Raw genomic sequence first — 13,681 nt, 5'->3', positions numbered from 1 at the left:
AAGCGAAATACTTAACGCGAACGCGAGCTTTAAGTTTATTAGTCTCTAATGGTTCCTTGGTTTACCGTTGACGGCCAACAACTGCACCATAGCCGTTTTGTAAGGTATCCCATTAAGGATATGAATGTCAAACAGTGGCATTTCAAACGTACATGGTGGATATGAACCTCAAAGAAAACGCTTTGATGCATAATGCCCGCTAACGAGATATTCATATGTCCCAAATGCATTCACAAAATCATATATGAATTACATTGCGCACTTTACTATACGTATGTAGATTTTTCCCAATTACTTTAGACTATTTGATTTATATACACATTCACATGGAATAACTAGAGAAATGAGTGTACACTACTTCACCGAGCAAATATTTATATAATAATTATATCTACTTAATATTACTACTTGAATATTAAGTCTCAAGTAATCAAAAATCGGAAAATAACGAAATCAACTTACAATCATAACGATACATGTAATTTAGAAACGTATCATTTAATTTAAAGCAACTTAAATTAATTTTTCACTTATACAACTTGTTTTGTGATCATGCGAAAATACGAACTCGAGATTTTGACTAATTCTAACTCAGAATCGTTCACTAATCATGTTTTCATGATCTAGAAAAAATGTGTGTGTGTTTTAATATGTGTGTCTCTGTATTTTGGAGATTCTTTGAACACCTTTAAGCCTATCGAACTGAAACTCAGTTTCTAAAATACGACGTAATTTTTTTCAAATTTTTCAAGTTGACCGGAAATGGTACTTCCCTTTATAGGTGTCCTCTTTTTTTAGTTTTTAGATTTAATTATCTCCCAAACCACTCAACAAATCAGAATGATTTTTTTACATGTAATAGAAATTATAAATGTTATACCTTAATATTTTTACCCCAACCGGAAGTAGTACTTTTACTCTAGAGAATCAAGGTTTTTTATTTCTTTCTCAAAAATCTTGTGGTGTATTGAGCTGAAATTTCATATCTAGAAGTTTAAGCTTAATACCAAGCTATGTATAAAATTTGGTGAACACCCGTCAACCGGAAGTGACAGTTTATTTTCTTTGAATACATACATACATAGGCATTCTTCTAGCATCTTTAAGTGGCATATATTTTAAATTAAAATACCTCATTGCATTTCGATGCCCTTTTTGACTCACAAGATCATTAGCAAATACTACAAAGTTTTATTTTGGTTAGTGAAACAGTGTAAAGAAATTAAATCAAATCGAGACTGAATTAAATTTTAATATAAAATCCCAAATGAGCTCAGACGCAGTGTTATATTATACGCGCGGGATTTTCGTCAAGAGTCTACGATCTTAATTAATGGCGACCGTTTTAAAACATTTATGCACTTAGAGTCGCGATAGGTTCCTCGAACGCACACCCCTCAAAGCCTCAGCTCTCGCGTACTAAAGGATGGGACATGGGGGTTGTATGGGGGTGCTTACGTCAAAATACTTTAGCAAACTCCCGGCGCTGCAGAAGGGAAAACTTTTCGATCAGAGAATCATAAGAGCGAGCCTATTTGACAGCGGTTATGGTCGAGGGGTGGGCGACCGGGTTATCCATCTACCCCCATCCCCCACAGCCATGGGGTGTGGGGGCTAATATATTTTTCGTCGATGTAACACGATTTCTTGCCGGCTTCTGGTTTTACGTGATGGATTAAGCACGCGCGCCTCTTCGGGGGTCCGCATGAGCAGATTAGCAATCAGCATCGTGATCGCGATGTTAATATAACTATGTACATACATATATACATACATACAAAGATGCTAGCAAAGGGGATTCTGGGAGAATAAGTGTGATACATCAGCTTTATTTACTCCTCGTTGTATAGTGAGTGCATTTAAAATATTATGACAAAACCTGTCGCATTACTCTACTTCAATATTTTTGGCGACTTTCCATAAAAAGACATACACATACTTTCCACTATCGATATTTGGAAACATACTTTTTGATTTTTAAAAAAAATTCCTAACTGCAGCATATAAAAAAATAGATTCACTAGCTTAAAATTTCTTGTGGAAATGAAAATAGCAATAGAGTAGTTTATCATTTATCAAATTGATTAGGATTATAACTATTCAGTCAACATCCCAATCAATATTTATTTATTATTTTTATTTAGCTAAATTTTATTCAGTTTACAAATTCACAAAATAAAATATTCGTTTAATAGTGAATCCTTATACTATACACCTTTTAAATATATTCGAAAGATACATTAATCTTGTACTTAATATTGGAACGATGAACTTGAGAGACACGTAGAACTGTTTATAATTTACTGCAATGACTGACTTGAACTAATGTTCTGACTGCTATGATTAATAATGCTATGATAAATTAACTAATACGTAAGTGATGATATAAAAGCAGCCCAAACCTCTTAGTAATATATTTAATTACATTAGTTTAAGCCGGGATCATAATTTTAATTGAAACCCCAATCGTTGAAAACTCTTTGATTGAAATATTAATCATGAATTCCCACATATTTGTACATTTGTTGTTGAAATATTATTTAAATTGCCTTTTTATTTTATTTAAATTTTAGTACATTATTTTATTACTACAGTTTTATTAAATACATTTATTTTTTACTACAGTTTTTTTATTTTATTAAATATGTTGTAGTAGGTACTATATTACTGTAAGAATCGAATAATGTTGGTACTGATATATGACAAAATTTAAATTAGAGATTTCATTCGTTTTTATTTTACTTTGTTGTTTGATTTTTACGTGGAGTATTGGCTTATTTTTGCTCTCCCCCTCCATATTGATGACATTTTTTTCATTTCGAATTTTTCTGGAACGCGTCAACAAGTCAGTCTGTATACCGATGCAGCAATATGCGGCACATTATGACGACCGGCATCGATAATGCGTTTTTATTTTATGGTTATCCCGCGTCAACAAATATTTACCATTTCCCGATCGTCCAACGAAAGCGGAGCGAGGGAGAAGAGAGGACCAAGGGGGAGAGGATTCGCTATTTAAAAATCAGGAGCGGTTCTCTCGTTTCGGATTATTTTCGGCGGCCGCGTTATACTTATTTCCCGAGGATTAGGTGCAGAAATTCGGGATTAGCCCACCATACCACCCATCTCCTTTCCTCGTACCGTCTTCTGGGGGGGGCGAGAGGGGGGAGTAGGGATCGGAAGCTGGGCAAGTCCCTGCGGGTGACAACCGCAGGAGGCGAGGAACGAGGGGTAAACTGGAAATTGGCGATTTTATGAAGATTGGATCCGATCGTGAGTAATACGATGGGATGACCGATCGTGGTGTCGGGTAATTAATACCCCATACATATTATGTATATACATATACATTAAAGTTTATCGTCACATGATAACGATTTAGGCTTTTAAAGGACATCATGATCTCACGTGCAAATATATATATATTAATATTATTTGTAAATATATAGATAGCGTCCTTATAGATCAAATGACGTATATACATTTATACAAAACCCAATTGTTCAGAGCATCGTTTTAAATATTATAATAAATCACGTAGATTGAATATACAATGATATTATTTTCATAATATGCTTCAAATAACTGCCTTTCAACTGTTGGATGTTCTTTTGGCTTTTATTTTCCCGTATTTTGCTTGTTGATATTCCAATGAGTGGTTTCGGAAAGGAATTGATGCGTGATTTGAAGTTAAAGCTACAATTTATTTATTTTGTATATTTTATAGTCCAAAAAATTATTGTTATTTTTAAAGGTTACCAATATGCTCGATAAAATATGAAAATATAAACAAAACTGCATAAATAACATTATACGTTTAGTTATATGTATGTATGTAAATACTAGTGGTGCTACCCGGCTTCACTCGGTAAACTCGTGAAATAAAATGAATACCATGAAAAAAATCTTCATTTGTTTACTTATTAAATTTATTTGAATTAAAAAAAAATCATATTATTTAACGACCGATGTCTTTGACCAATTCAGCCAATCAGAAACGACTTTGACGACAGCCAATCAGAAACAAATTACAGACGCCGTTTCGGTTTTATATATAAGATTACATTAAATGCTGCCGCTTGTTCTCTACTCCTGTGGCACGTACCAATTTGATGACTTCGTCGTCTATTGCAAGTGGCATCAAGCTTCTCAATTAGATTTGTTTAATATATAATTTGCTGATCTGATTGTTTGGTGTGACATCGTAAACGTGTTCTTATATTGTTTTATTTAATATATTATTTAATTAGTTTTTATAAGATTTTTATTAGCTCCACTCTGTTAGTTCTCTGACATTCCTGCCCGTTAAAAAATTGTAATCGGATTTTGAACCACTCCCACTCTTCAGGTCACTTTGATATTTTACTGACATATGGGGATTAGATAACATTGAAGTAAGCTAATGTCTCTGGCATGAAACTAGAGGAATTTAATCATTAATGAACTTATTAAAATTTATATCGGAATCTTGTGTCAGATCGAAGCGATGACAGCTAACTATCCATACGTGGCTTTCCACCGCCCCTTTGTGACTCATCATTTGATCATTTGAAAAATGGTAAAGATACTTTTTTCACTTTCATCTCATGTATACTTATGTAATATTAGAAGCTTTTATACTTTCTCATTTGCCATTTTTTAATTCACTAATAGATTAAATAATTTATTATGATCATTTTTTGTATTTTTTAGCCTACTTTGAGCTAGCTTATGAATGTTATTTCACTATAGGATAATTGTTATTTATTTTTAATTAAATCATTACACAATGCTCACAAAAATTATTATAAAATATGTCATCATTCATTTTAATTCGCTTCCACATTGTATTTTTCTCTAGTGACTAATTTCAATATATGATAGTATAATACAAGTGATTTCCTATAAATACCGTTTTGGTACAAATTGACTGTAGGTATGTACATTAAATATTATTAATACGGTTAAACCTTTCTATTATAAAATCTGCCAATCCCCGAGGCAAAGTGATCCGTAGCCGAGAGCAAACTTTGAAGTTGAATGTTTGCTCGCGGGCATGCGTGTATTTCGAGCTGTTTTGCCAATCACCAGAGACAACAACTCTTCCACTCCGATCAAAAACCGATGTCGTAAAATACAAATTAATTTTCACTCAAATGTTCTCCCCGGATATTGCGAGGGATTAATCGAATCGAAACAATGTTATCGCTACACTCGCGATCGCATAAACAAGGCCACCGAACATTCAGATCAAATATTTTATAATATGGTTTTATTATGCGAAAAAAATGAATATATTCCATAAATGGTTATACGATGCGTATAAAACGAAGTTTGGTTTTGTCGCGTGCGTAAATCGATCAAGAGCGAATTTACAAACACCGTAAAAAAATAGTGTCTCCGCGGGCCCAAATTTCACTATGGCATCCCATAAAACGGTCGTAACATTATTTCGGGATCCACATTGACAACGTAATGGGCAATTGATGCTGAATTGAAACATAAAGATGCATTAAGGGCGTAAGCCTCCCTCCCTACACGCTGCCACTTGTCTTACACGGGGGCACATTTCACATCGTGGAAAACTTGCGTTTGATCGATTCGAAACCAAATATATGTACATATTATATGTAGATTTCATACATAAATAAATTTAATTATTTATATGTATACAGTTACTAATATTAATCTAAGTTTCTTCATTGTGCTTTATTTTACGAATTTGAACAGGCACTGAGTGCAATTAACAAATTTGACTATGCAATTTTTTTTATTTAAATGATATACATACTTGTATATTTTTTTTAATAAAAATATTTTTTTTGTGTGTTGTTAATAAAAAATACTCCACGCAGAAGATACAAGTATGATTTCCATCAATCAAATATAATTTTAACAAATTTCTGTTATGAATTTTAAAGTTTTAATTAGGTCATTAATTTAATTATTTAATTCAAAAACATATTCAGTCACTATAAACTAACCAGCAGAATAGACTAGTGGTTAGCATAATGCTTTAAACAAAGTGGTCATGGGTTCAAATCCCACTGGTTTCTGTTGGCCAGACCTTGGATTTGTGACTCCAGGTCGATCGTTTCCTATCAGAGTTTGCCAATTTATCTGATTTTTACTGAAACGGTTCCAACAAATTGGCAACCATACTTATGTTCTCGCAAATCTCGAGTTTTCACAAATTCAAATTTCGCTGAATTGTATAAAATGCTGCCAATTTACAGATTTGACCATAATTGGCTCTGTGGATGTTAATTTATATGTATAATACATATTTACTTTGTATAATACTAATAATACTTGTATCAAATGCACAATGTTTCTAGCAGGAAGGCGCACTAAGGTTACCTGTTAGGCCTTCCTGGTACTACATAATTTAAAAATTAATAAATAAAAAAATAGCTGTCTCAAATGGATTCTAAGTGCAATGTGCTTCTGTCGAGCAACAGATGATTTAATCGTACAAGATTGAGTATGAAAGCAAAATGTACCAAGCAACGAAGACACATATATTATACAGATACATATGTACATTCCATTTTTGTGGTATTTTTTCACTAAGATATTGTTAACATAACTTTCAAAAAGATTTATATTTGATATATTTATAGTTGAAATCAAAAGACTAAAGGCTTTTTTTAAATTTTTATATACGTACATAAACATACAATTTTTTTTTTTATTATTATTTAATTTTTTTTATAGTGTCATGATAACATATCGGTGCTCAGCGTGTTTAATGGGTTCGCTATTGTCTATTTATATTGTTAACCTTTTATTTTTGCTCTCTAGCTTTGTAGGGACAATAGTAATGTACCTTCTTTCCTGGAAAATATCCCATTTAGCACGCTGAGCGCCAACCTTTAGCCAAATTGACACATTTGTGACCAAACTTTTACATAAACATTTATAAATTCAAAAATATATTCAATCAGAAGGGCGAAAAATAGAGGGTAGGTAGCGAAATTGTAAGGAATAGTTTTAACAATTAAATCAGATAAATTGGCATACTCTGATACGAAACGATGGATTTGTATTGACAAGTATCCAAATCCGACCAACACCGCAGAAATACTTCAAATCATACAATTTGTAATTATTTTCAAAGTTTTAACCGTACTTCGAACCTTAGACATGTCAATCGCTATCAATATATGCTAGCCACTGAGCCATAGCACACCTTGTAAATATTTAGAATTAATTTTATTAAATAATTTAATTTATTTTAATTTAGATAAAGTTAAAACATTATTCTAACTGTTTTTCTTTTCTTTTAATTTTCAGGTAAGGATCTATGGAAAATCACAACAAAGCTGTACTTGTTCAAAAGGTACAATAATTAATTAATAAGAAACATACGTGACTTTTATGTGGTCAAATTGAAACGAAAGCCCATACGAGTATACATATGTACAAATGTACACACATAACTGGTCCGGGAAAATTCGCCGAGTTCTGGCCAAATTAATATATAATTGGCGATGCGTGCGCCATCTATCACCCGGGTCGAAATAATTAAGCTTGGTCCCTCTCGGCAATAATTCCGGTCGCGGTCCTCACCTTTCGCGGTCGTTTTCGCCGAGAGAACTTTTCGTCCCGATAGAAAGTTATGACATCCGACCAAAATCGATGTCATAATAAATCAATTAATGGTTCAGGGGTCTTTTTTGCGTCGATGAGGACGTTAGAGAAGAGGGGTGGTGGGGGGAGGGGCGCTGTAGAAGCATCAGACGTGAGGCGACCCTAATTACCGGGCCCCACGACTGGGACCCCGGCGCGCAAAGGGTTGACTCGCCTCGGTTTGCTTGCATTCGAAGGGTTGGTTGGTCGGTTCGGGCCGCGAACGAAATTAGTTTTATTTTACCCGCGGTTACGTGACGCCCAAATTGCCTATTATACACCACCCCACCGATTCACCCAGCTTCCCTTTTTGTAGATTCGGCTACGAAAATGTACCTTTAAATTTTTTCTTGTTATAAATTTCGGTCAAAAGATCATACAAGTATAGCTTGAATGATATTTAACACTTGCCGCACTGTGAAGGACAGCGAGTAACCAGGATTTTTATTTTATTTTATTTCCCCAAGTGTACTGAATGCAGGGGTCTTCATATTTTATATATTCCTCAACAAAACCTCTATGATTCGAATAATGCCATTACGAAATAAAAACATTGGTCAATATCAACAGAAATAATTATTTTCGCGGAAACCCCTTGTTCATATGCCACACAGATACGAGAGGCAGAGAGGAGAAAGAATTCAGTACGCGCCGCGCTCAGTGGTCAGTGTGATAATGATATCCGCCTTGATGGATTTTCTGGTTCCCCATTCCCCATATGAATTCGAGACATGGACCCTGAAAAGGAGAGAAAGAGACGTTCTAGATTCATCTGAAATTAGGTGCTTAAGTGGTATGCTGCGCATACCATGGACTACAAGACGTTAGAAAATCTTCATCCTCAAAGAGCTGGCAGTTTCAGAGAGACTCTCAACAATATGTAGAAAAATAGTTCTTTCATACTTTGGCCATATGACCAGGAAGAATGTGAAGAGTCTGGAGAGGCTGGAAGTCTCCGGAACGCTGGAGGGAAAGCAAGCGAGGAGACAGTCTTCTAAGAGATAGTATGACGGAATTGACGAGATTGTCCCTAAAGGCCGGGCCGCACCGCTCAACTCGCGAACAACTTGGTTGAGGGCGACCAGACCAATGCATGCACGTAGATGGGACATGCCACACTCGTCAACTTGTTTGTCGCACACATTTCCATACATTTTTTTGTGTCGCGCAACAAGTCGGCCGACAAAGTTGCACGGTGCGGCCCGGCCCTTAAACCCTGGCCACACCATGCGACTTGAAAGCGACTTTACTGAGGGCAACCAGACTAATGTATGCAGTTATATGGGACCTTCCACACCCGTCAACTTCTTTGTCGCTCACATTTCCATACATTTTTACCGCAATTAGTCGGCCGACAAAGTTGCACGGTGTGGCCCGGGTCTTAACGCTGCCTTTAACTTACATAGCATAGAACCGGGAGGAGTGGAGGTGGTCATTGGTGCTATTCAAGATAGCACCAATGACCACGACGTTCAGCATTTAGCAAACGAGAGAAAAGAAAAAAAATATATTTTTTCAATTTTTTTTTACAAACCATTGATAGTCCCTGTATGAATCGTCATGTGATGAATAATGTGATTATGATTTATCATAATATCAAGTGTTGCCCATGAAGTGGTCTCCTATCATGGTCGCCGTTTGCCTTACAGATAAATCACTTTTCATCTGAATTTATGTATTATACCAAAACTTCGTGACATATTGGATTTCAATGATGTTCTAAATTATAGTTTCAATCCTCCTCCCAAGTTACGATCCAGCAATATCTGTGGTGACTTCAATGCGCGCCTCGTTCAAAATTTCAATAACGGCCATGTTAGTTAAATATTCGACGCCGAATTTGAATTTCTCAACTTCGCTAACTCATTAATAAAAACGTCGTGTACGAAGAAGCCATCTGGCCACGGGGTCGATGAGAAACAAACCGATCCCGTACTTTCTCGAGAAACAGACGAAGGACGACCTCGAGATAAGTTTTAATTGTCGCTGGTCCACGAAATGCGCGCGCAACGTGACTTCAGAACCGCTTGCTTGGCTGCGACTTACGTACATACATACATATATGTATGTATATCGTCACAACCGCTTTTACAAAACCATCCAGTTTCGGGGTGCTGGAAGTCCCACCCGTCCGCTTCCTGCCCGGAATGGAGTTGTATTATTTACGGCCGTACGTGATGCTGGAGTTTCGCGCTATACAAAACACTGACTTGGTACGCGGAACGGCGTAAGCGCCAGAGGATCGGACTTCTCGTGTTTTGAAACGCGTAAATCTAGAGCCTACTGTGGCAGGAAGTGTGCTTTATGAACGTGCATGCTTTGAGATGAATGTGCCCCAGTGTGGAGTTCGACCTATTTTCAATGTTGGTTCCGGTTAAGCTAACGAACTTTATTCGTAACAATTGCTTCTCCCAAAAAATGATAGTATGATAACACTGTTCGACAAATGATGACTTTTTTTGGTTCAGAGACGAGATATGACTTTTCTTATAGATCTATGCCCAGTTAACTGAAGTTGAATCTGGTAATAAAAAATGTTAATTGGCTCGAGATTCGGGGATATATGTACATATGTACATATGTATTTATTAAATCGCGCGATTTTTCTATATCTTGGTGTTGTTCGGTCGATGTCTCAAAATTTGTCAATTTCCTATTCAAAATGAATATTGGAATCTATAGTCGGGTATTTTATCTTTCATTTGTAGTACTTTTCAGCTTTCAAATCTCTCTAAGTAGTCGTCCAGTTCAAATCAAAAGTCAAAAGTTCGTATTTTCACTTGGGATTTTTCCCACTGTTAATACTATTTTATATTGAGTATTTTCTATTGAAACATGTTTTTTGAGATGGTTTTCTGGCCAGAATTTTTTTTGTTTTCGTTTAAAAGGGGGAATTGGAAGTGTGCTGAATTTTAAATCGGTAAAATTGCGAGCTAAAAACTCGTTCGATTTTTCTTCCACTATTTTTTTTTATCTTTACGAAAAAATTCAAGTATAATTCTTGTATCAATGTGATGAAAATAAAAAATATCACTAAATTTAATAAACCGGAAGTGGGATTTTTTCCTCTTAGAAAGGTAAAAAATGTTGTCGCCAGGATTCTGTCTACACCCCTGAACATATTAAACTGAAAATTTATATTTGTATTCTTTATGTACTAACTTAGAGCTGCTAACGTTTTGGTCAGGATTCGTAAACCGGAAGTAATATTTTTTTTTTAAAACAATATTTCTTTATTTTTTCATTATTTTATTTTGACCTTTTAAATTATTTTAAGCTTCTTGATATGTATTGTGTATAATAAATATAGTGATTTTGTTAAAATAAAAAAAAAATCACCAAATTTAATGAACCGGAAATGGGATTTTCTCCTCTTAGAAAGGCCAAAAATGTTATGCCCACTACTCTGTCCACACCCCTGAACGTATCAAGCTGAAATTTTTTTTTCTGATGTTTTCTAAAATTTCGTAGAGATTATTATTGATCGAAAAGAGTTTTTGTTCAAACATTTCCGTATTTAACGAATAAAAATCCGTTTCTTCTCATGTAGACATTTCATCTTCTTCATTATCTTCATTTTTATCAAAATTATCCCCATTATAAATTTAATTTCTTCATAATCGTCGGCTTCTTCGTCATCACTCTTTGCATGTTGATTTTTTGTATTCAGTTTATAAAAAAATATATGCACAAATAATATTCGAATAGTTCGAATAACGAATGGCTGAAAATCAGATGAATAATTCGAATACTCGAATATTCGATTGGGATCCCTAATACCAGATCATAGAAGCGTACTCGATTATACTTCTCACCTGAACATTGTACAACAGTTTCAAAACAGTAAGATTATAGAAATGCCAGGAATTACGAAAAACAATCCCTATGATCTTTAAATTCAAAACCAAGAAAGTAGTACTTTCTAGAAACTCCTCCCTTTGAATGGGTTATAATTTTAAAATAAACTAATAGTTGATAAATACATTACATCTTCGGATTTTCCTAGATTATGATATTCATATGTACATATATGTGTATTTATATGTGTGTGTATGTGTGTTTGTATGTATGGTCGTGTAAATATCGTACTTTCATATATATACAAGGAGGTCTGCTAGCTTCACAGATTGCACTTACAGACCGGCACGTGATTTGTGTTGGAAACTTTTCCAAGTTTCAAAAAGCGAGCTTTCGGCGTGGCACCCTCTTCGCTGTCGTCTGTTAGCCTTCGCCATACTCTTCTTCCATGTCGTTGTCGTAATTTTAGCATTTCTCGCAACCCCCTCCTCCAAATTTTTCATCTCTGGCGACACATCGAGGAGATTTAATTAAAATCCAGTGAATCCTACTCAATCAAGAGTAGACGACGGATATTGCTTCCCATATACAAAGCCATTTTAACAAAATTTTATTGTTCTCTCAACTCGTATGTTCAAAAAAATTGATTAAGATTATCGGTTGTTGGAATAAATGATCACTTTTTTTCAGACAATGTCGTCAGAAATATATTACTAAGACTTCTTACAAATATCAATATCGACACTGGAGTCCCACTTTTCTTGACAAATAATATATTTTTAATTAGTTCCAATGTTAACATTCGTACAAATTTAATACCATGGATCTCGCCCTGGGGGAAACCCGTAATGACATCATGAAAAAATTTAAATCTATATATATAAAATTGGGTTCGTAGTAATCACTACTGGTCACAAAGCACTGGTCACAAAGTCACTAAAATCTCTATAACAGAACATCTGGCAGCTGAAAAGTCCATCATACTAACGAGAACTTGAGTGCCAAATATTGCGTATTCGCGATTTTAATGGCAAAAATTGTCTTTGTGACCACCGCAATGTGACTAATAATCCAATTACCATAAAATTGAATGTCTGTTTGTCTGTTTGTCTGTTTTTCTGTTTGTCTGTTTGTCTGTTTGTCTGTTTGTCTGTCTCGTATAGGCTCCTAAACCACACAACCGATTACGATGGAACTTTCAGGATTTGTTGTATGCATGTCCGGGAAGCTTGCCGTGAAAAAAAATGGGAAAAAACATCTTAATAATAATTAAGATTTTAATTACGATTCTACTGACGCGAAAGTTTGAAGCGCCATTGTGTAGTCAAGGAAATGTGTTCATTGGTAACCACGTTACCAACGACGTTGACGTTAGTAGAGCGCAAACCATCACTTGAAACGGGAACGGGAACGAGAACGCAACGGGAACGGGAATTACATGCCTTATTCTGGCATTGCAATGCATGCCAGGTTCAGCTAGTAAATTATAAAATGTAAAATTTAAATAATACGATATTTTTTCACCATCGTAATTGCGGATGTTACCTTAACTTATATTGATGACCAAAATGAGGAATATGGCAAAGTATGAAAGCGATCGGATAAGAGATAATGGATATAAAAAATGACCGCTTACACGAAAACCATGTGAAACGTATAAGAGGTTAGTAAAAATAGAAAATTGTGCCTGGGTATTGTATTGCACTACTTATGAACCTTTGATACTGTTTTGAGTACTACATACTTTAAAATTGTGGTTGAATCGTATGTAACTTCAAGTTCAAAGTTAGGAATTGTATCAATTTAATTTAGAATAATACTTAGGACTCGGTATGGCAGTGTGCCGATTCAGGAGAACACCTCTGCACAGCATGCGATTGGTCTCCACCGTTTTGGAAGCACTGCACGTATCCGTATCCGGATTTAGCAGGATGCGGGCCTCCGCGCAAACAATGCTAATTAGAAGAAAGCCCGTATGAAGTGTCGTGTTGGCGCGCGTTTTGCGCCCACCGCCAGCGGGCGCAAACACCCACCGTTTGCTTTAACGCCGTACACACCAACAACACTTAACGTCGTGTCTTGCTGTATGCACTGTATGTAAAACCCTGTATGTATGTATGTATTGTATATGTCGGAATTTAGCTATTAAAACCGCTGATCGTGCCGCTCGTTAACCCTTTCGTTGCCGCCTTTTGACGTCATCATATCCGCGAGCGCACAAAATGTATCCACATATGTACACTATTTCCATACAGTCGAAGAATTTTCAGTA

The 13,681-nt window shown here is 35.4% G+C and overlaps 1 protein-coding gene across 1 annotated transcript in view; it reads left to right on the top strand.

Moving 5' to 3' along the window:
• Positions 1-13,681, top strand: part of LOC143909179 (uncharacterized) — a 420,517-nt gene that overhangs the window by 189,620 nt on the left and 217,216 nt on the right.

Source organism: Arctopsyche grandis, chromosome 3, assembly GCF_051622035.1.
Source record: "Arctopsyche grandis isolate Sample6627 chromosome 3, ASM5162203v2, whole genome shotgun sequence".
Classification (NCBI taxonomy): Eukaryota; Metazoa; Arthropoda; class Insecta; order Trichoptera; family Hydropsychidae; genus Arctopsyche; species Arctopsyche grandis.
This window is presented reverse-complemented; position numbering and strand designations above follow the sequence as displayed.